The following is a 7,576-nucleotide window of genomic DNA, read 5'->3' on the forward strand; positions in this document are numbered from 1 at the left end:
CTTTAATGAATGTGGCTGCCTTTGTATTTGGAGCATAGATATTCAGGATTGATAGTTCCTCTTGGAGGATTTTACCTTTGATGAGTATGAAGTGTCCCTCCCTGTCTTTTTTAATGACTTTGGGTTGGAAGTCAATCTTATCAGATATTAGAATGGCTACTCCAGCTTGTTTCTTCATGCCATTTGCTTGGAAAATTGTTTTCCAGCCTTTCATTCTGAGGTAGTGTCTATCTTTTTCTCTGAGATGAGTTTCTTGTAAGCAGCAAAATGTTGGGTCTTGTTTGTGTAGCCAGTTTGTTAGTCTATGTCTTTTTATCGGGGAGTTGAGTCCATTGATATTAAGAGATATTAAGGAAAAGTAATTGTTGTTTCCTGTTATTTTTGTTGTTAAAGTTGGCATTTTGTTCTTGTGGCTGTCTTCTTTTAGGTTTGTTGAGGGATTACCTTCTTGTTGTTTCTAGGGCGTGGTTCCTGTCCTTGTATTGGTTTTTTTCTGTTATTATCCTTTGAAGGGCTGGATTCGTGGAGAGATAATGTTTGAATTTGGTTTTGTCGTGGAATACTTTGGTTTCTCCATCTATGTTAATTGAGAGTTTGGCTGGGTATAGTAGCCTGGGCTGGAATTTGTGTTCTTTTAGTGTCTGTATAACATCCGTCCAGGATCTTCTGGCTTTCATAGTCTCTGGTGAAAAATCTGGTGTAATTCTGATAGGCTTGCCTTTATATGTTACTTGGCCTTTTTCTCTTACTGCTTTTAGTATTCTATCTTTATTTAGAGCATTTGTTGTTCTGATTATTATGTGTCGGGAGGTATTTCTTTTCTGGTCCAGTCTATTTGGAGTTCTGTAGGCTTCTTGTATGTTCATGGGCATCTCTTTCTTTAGATTTGGGAAGTTTTCTTCTATAATTTTGTTGAAGATGTTTGCTGGTCCTTTGAGTTGAAAATCTTCATTCTCATCCACTCCTATTATCCGTAGGTTTGGTCTTCTCATTGCGTCCTGTATTTCTTGGATGTTTTGAGTTAGGATCTTTTTGCATTTTACATTTTCCTTGATTGTTGTGCCGATGTTCTCTATGGAATCTTCTGCACCTGAGATTCTCTCTTCCATCTCTTGTATTCTGTTGCTGATGCTCGTATCTATGGTTCCAGATTTCTTTCCTAGGGTTTCTATCTCCAGTGTTGCCTCATTTTGGGTTTTCTTTATTGTGTCTACTTCCCTTTTTAGGTCTAGTATGGTTTTGTTCATTTCCATCATCTGTTTGGATGTGTTTTCCTGTTTTTCTGTAAGGACTTCTACCTGTTTGATTATGTTATCGTGTTTTTCTTTAAGGATTTGTAACTCTTTAGCAGTGTTCTCCTGCAATTCTTTAAGGGATTTTTGTGCTTTCTCTTTATTGTCTTCTGCCTGTTTAGCAGTGTTCTCCTGCATTTCTTTAAGTGTGTTATTAAAGTCCTTCTTGAAGTTCTCTATCATCATCAGGAGATATGCTTTTAAATCCGTGTCTAGCTTTTCCGGTGTGTTGGGGTGCCCTGGACTGGGCGAAGTGGGGGTGCTGGGTTCTGATGATGGTGAGTGGTCTTGGTTTCTGTTAGTAAGATTATTACGTTTACCTTTCGCCATCTGGTAATCTCTGGGGTTAGTTGTTATCGTTGTCACTGTTTAAAGATTGGAGCAGAAGCTGTGTTCCACTCACCAGCAGTCTCTAAATCCTGCGGCGGGGGTCGTGGGTAGCTGACGGTACCCCGGTGCTGGTCCAGCCGGAAGAGGCCTGTGGTCCTACACAGGCCGTTTTTCTGCTTCCCTAACTAATGCAGTCTCTGGTCCCGCGTGCAATTGGATTGGAGCAGAAGCTGTGTTCCACTCTCCAGAAGTCTTAAGATCCTGTGGTGGGTGTTGTGGGTAGCTGGTGAGTGTCAGCCGACCCTGCGCCCCAGCTGCCCCGGTGCTTTTCTGACCGGAAGAGGGTTGTGGCCCTATGTAGGCCGGATTTCTCTCTCCCCAACCAGAGCAGTCTCAGGTCCCGTGTGATTGGACTGGAACAGAAGCTGTGTTCCACTCACCAGCAGTCCCAAAATCCTGCGGCGGGGGTCGTGGGTAGCTGGCGGGTGTCAGGCAACCCTGCGCTCCCGCTACCCTGGCGCTGATCCGGCGGGATGAGGCCTGTGGCCCTACTCAGGCCAGTTTCTGCTTCCCTAACTAATGCAGTCTCAGGTCCCGCGCAATTGGATTGGAGCAGAAGCTGTGTTCCACTCACCAGCAGTCCCAAAATCCTGCGGCGGGGGTCGTGGGTAGCTGGCGGGTGTCAGGCAACCCTGCGCTCCCGCTACCCTGGTGCTGATCTGGCCAGATGAGGCCTGTGGCCCTACTCAGGCCGGTTTCTGCTTCCCTAACTAATGCAGTCTCAGGTCCCGCGCAATTGGATTGGAGCAGAAGCTGTGTTCCACTCACCAGCAGTCCTGAAATCCTGCGGCGGGGGTCGTGGGTAGCTGGCGGGTGTCAGGCAACCCTGCGCTCCCGCTACCCCAGCGCTGATCTGGCCGGATGTGGCCTGTGGCCCTACTCAGGCCGGTTTCTGCTTCCCTAACTAATGCAGTCTCAGGTCCCGCACATTGGATTGGAGCTGAAGCTGTGTTCCACTCACCAGCAGTCCCAAAATCCTGCGGCGGGGGTCGTGGGTAGCTGGCGGGTGTCAGGCAACCCTGCGCTCCCGCTACCCCGGCGCTGATCCAGCCGGATGAGGCCTGTGGTCCTACTCAGGCCGGTTTCTGCTTCCCTAACTAATGCAGTCTCAGGTCCTGCGCAATTGGATTGGAGCAGAAGCTGTGCTCCACTCACCAGAAGTCTTAAGATCCTGTGGCGGGTGTTGTGGGTAGCTGGCAGCAGACCCTGCGCCCCAGCTGCCCCGGTCCATGGGAGACTTGTATCCCACTGTAGCTATGAGCTAAAATGAACCCTGTCTTCCATGAGTTGTTTTTGGTGAGGGGTTTTGTTATAGCAACAGAAAAGCAATGAACCCACTTTCCCTTTCTATCATCCCAAGGGATCTGCTTTCTAAGGAATTGATGGGGAAAAACACAGAACATAGATTTTTGCTTCTATGAGGCTTAGTGTGTGCCAGCTTAGACTTATTACCTTGGAAATTCCTCCTTTTTACTGTATGGCTAGATATGCAATGATAGGCCTTGGTTTCTCTCTGGAGAAACATAAGCAGCATCTACTCCCTCCTCCTAAGTCCCCAATGACAAACCAACATAGGTTTCTACTGAGGATCATCCAGCAGAACCAATGAGTTTACTGAGGTTATGTCCTGGTTAGTTTCTTCTCAACTTGACACAAGCTGGAGTCAAACAGAAAGAACCACAATTGAGAAAATGCCTCCATCAGATTTACTATACGCAAATCTGTAGGGTTTTCTTGAATGATAATTGAGAGAGGACGACCCAGCCCACCTTGGATGGTGTTCCCCTAAGCACATGCTCTTGAACAGCATAAGAAAAGAGGTTGAGCAATCCATGGGAGCAAGCCAGTAAGCGGCATACTTCCATGGCTTCTTTTTCAGTTCCTGCTTACAGGTCCCTGCTTTTAGTTCTGCCCCGACTACCTGTCAAGATAGACTACAAGCTGTATGATGAAATAAACCCTTTCCTCCCCAAGTCACTTCCTTTAATGGCAGTCTATCCCACCAATAGAAAACAAACGAAGCAAACAATTTCCTTACAGTGTGGGGGTGAAGAGTTACAAGCAGGTACACGGGTGACCCCTAAGAAGGCGCACTGGAAACTCTTCACACAGCACATCTGCTACATCCCATCTACCTACATCCCCTCCACAGCCATTGTGCTTTAGTAATCCCTAAGCCCCAGACTAAGTACAACTGGGGCAGAATTGAATTAAATGCCTGCAAGGAGAACCTGGAATATCACCTAAGGGTCCAGGGACTCCTTTTCTGAGGGAGGGCTAGCATTCCACAGGTTGCTTCTGATGGTCCCCTGAGAGAATGCATGGTTGATGAGGGAGAATGCAAGATAAAGATGATGTCTCTTTTGTTCAGAGGGCTGTGTTCTACAACAATGTTCACCTGCTAAAGGCCCTCTGGCCAGCATTCCAGTACCATGTTTCCTGCTATTCAGCTTAGTCCTTGGGATCCAGCCCTCTGGGTTAGGGTCAGAGATCAGTACCATTCACAGTAGCAGCAACAGGTGTGGGACTGAATGACCCAGGTCTATCTTCTGAAGGCTCCTTTCTACTTCTCATGCCAACTGTTCTTCATCTTTGAGTCCAGCACTTTGGTAAGCCTGATGACAGAGGCTTGGACACCAATGTTTTTGCACCAAAAAATTTTGTCTTCCAGTAATCCCATCTTTTTTTTTTCTTTCTGAGAATTTGTGTTCCAGACATGGAAAACTTAGCATTACTCTATACAAGAACTGATCCTTGTAAGCAGATGTTTATCATGAAGGAATAATCATCAGGCTGCTTAGTATAATTATTTTATATATGCTAAACTCTTTTCAAAAGATAGCTATGAAATTAAAAGATTGAAAGCAGTCCCATCTACCAAGTACTTTTGAAAGCATAATAAATTTGAATGGTAGCAAACCCCTTAGACATGAACAGCATAGACCACACTAAAGCATCCATAACAGTAGAGAGCCTAGGGTAACAGGTTTCATGTAAAATAGATCCCTAATGACTAGGGAGTGTTTCCCAGGGGAGTCCTGGTATGTAATGTAAATACAAACTGTATTCTATATTTGTTTGTTTGTAATAATAGGATCTCAATATAACTATGGCTGACCTCCAACTTGCTGCAAGGAGGAAAATGGCCTTGAACTTTGAACTTGCCTCCACCCTCCAAGGGCTGGAATGACAGGCCTGTACCATCCCCACTCCCACATTGTGCAGTGCTGGGACTTGAAGCCAGGACTGAGTGAGCACTCTACCAACTGAGCTCTAACCCCAGTCAGTCAGACGTGCATTTGTTCGCTGAACAGATCTCGAAAGAGTTAAGAGCCTGGATACCAAGTGCTCCCTCCACCATGAGCTTTACTGATCTGACCACACTTCCTTTTACATCCACAGCCTTTTACACTTCCTTTTACATCCATTTTACATTTCATCCTTTACATCCTTTTACATCACACTTCCTTTTACATCCATCAGCAAAGATGTTAGGTGCATTCCGAGTTTGAGTCCCAACCTGCTTCTTCCTAAACTGATTAATCTCAACTAAAGACTGACAGAATTTACTCACAAATTCAATCAAGCTTCTCACCCAACTACACCTTCTGGTTTTCAAACCTCACAATCTTTACTATGTCTAGGCCATGGGGAGCTGTTTTCATCATGGCAAACTTATCTATTTCTCTTATTTCCAATGTCACCCATAGGCCATGTAGCCCAGGAAATCTGCAGGTCAATCTTGCCAAATGTGAAGGACAAGGGGACCCTTCCTCCCCATAGTTCCATGACACAGTCTGCATGGCCTTTTGCCCTGCTTCACTAAAGCCTACTGTGAGTTTACACCTCCCATGTAGGTCTGTGTTCAAGAGACTTCTATTCCAAATCATGCAATATTGGGAGAATGCTCAAAACCCCCCCTCCTTGGGCTAAGGAACAGCTCAATGGCAGAGTGCTTGTCTGGCAAGCTGAAGACCCTGGGTTTGACTCCCCAGGACAACAACAGCAGCAGCCAAACCTAACCAACTCAATAAAAATAAACCCTCTTCCCCTTTCCTGTAGAAGCCTGTTTGTGGAATATTGAGCAACACACAGGGTCTACCTATCCCTTACAATATTTTTGGGACTTAGATGGACAGTGTCCTCCAGTAGAGAAAGACAGTGAATAAAGGCATTTTCTATGATTTAAAGGAGGATCTTTCTGTACTCTCACCACACACACACACACACACACACACACACACACACACACACACACACACGTATAAATGTATCCATTCAAAGGATACAATTAAATCAAGTGCTGGGTTTTAGGGAAGCTGAAAGGATTATATACCTGATCTGCTGCAAACTCATCTAGTGACAAAGACAGACCTGTGAGTGGAGAGTGCTGTATGTCACTCATATTTACATCACTGTGATGAAATGAAAGAATCAATTTAGGAGGAAAGAGTTAGTTTTTGGCTCATGGTTTCAGTCCATGGTTGCTTGGCCCTGTAGCTTTGGGCATCTAGCAACTTAGTGCATCATGGTAGCAGCTTGTAGCAGGTTTACCATGGCAGAGAAGCCGGGAAGGAAAGGGGAGCAAGGTCCCAACAGTGTCTCAAAGGCATGTTCCCAGTGATCTAACTTTCTTCCTCAGGCCACACCTAGAGGAGCAATTCTTCAAAACTTGGTTCTTTGGCAGACATTTCACATCTAAACTACCACATGCTATAATAGAACAAGGTACTATGGGAAGTGCCTCAGATATGCTCAACATGGCAAGGGAAGGAGTGCTCTTGAATTTTAAAGCTTGCAAGCTGAGTTTTGAACTGTGGGAATGAATTCATCAGGTAGACTGAAGTGGAAGTCAGCCCTAGTGGATGAAAGGTTGGTTGGCTTCTGTTGAGCACAGAACACCATGTGGTAATCTGGGTTCAAGGCGTTCTTTTTTGTTTTTTGTTTTCTCGGGACAGTGTCTCACTATGTAGCCCCGATTGACCTGGAACTCACTATGGAGATCAGGCTGGACTCAAACTCACAGAGATCTATCTGCCTCTGCCTCTCAAGTGCTGGGATTCAAGGCATGTACCACTATGACTAGATTTCAAAATGTTCTTTCATTCCCAATCAGGAAGATACTTTGAAAATGCAAACCTTCTTGAAGTGGTTTGGTGACTTTCCATGAGCAGACAACCTGAGTTTGATCCTGTGACCTAAATCTTGGGAAGATAGAACAACCAATTCCTGCAAGTTGCCCTCTGACTTCATGCTAGGGCAAATGCACACTCCCTAATATGTATGCTCCAGCCCCCCAACTCCCAAACACTAATTGTGTAATGATAAATAAAGCAGGAACTGGGGCTTGATAGATGGCTCAGTGGTTAAGAGCACTAACTGCTCTTCCAGGGGACCTGAGTTCAATTTCAAGCAACCACATGGTGGCTCACAACCATCTGTAATGAATTCTGATGCCCTCTCCTAATGTGTCTGAAGACAGCTACAGTGTACTCATATACATACAATAAGTAGATACACCTTTAAAAGAAATAAAGCAGGAACTGAATGAGGAAATGCCTGAGTCAATAGACTATGGTTCAATCTCTGGGTACAAGCAAGGTTGAAGGAGAAGTGAGGCAGCACAGTCAGGCATTCTGGGCCATGAAGGATCTCTTAGAGCATATTGAAGAATTTGGGGTTTATTCGTAGACTTTAGGGAGACCCTGGAAGATTTTGAGCCACTTAAAACTACATTTGCTTTTTAGAAGGGTCACTATGGGAAAGAGTCTGACACCCAGTAAACAGGGTGATTGGAAACTTGATTAACCCAGAGATAGGAAGATTTATTATAAAATAACACTTGCAGATGAGTAGAGACCGAAATGGATAAGGGCACAGTGGGAAATGAAAGC

This window comes from Mus caroli, unplaced genomic scaffold (assembly GCF_978045245.1).
Source record: "Mus caroli unplaced genomic scaffold, Mus_caroli_1 scaffold_14, whole genome shotgun sequence".
In the NCBI taxonomy this organism is placed as follows: Eukaryota; Metazoa; Chordata; class Mammalia; order Rodentia; family Muridae; genus Mus; species Mus caroli.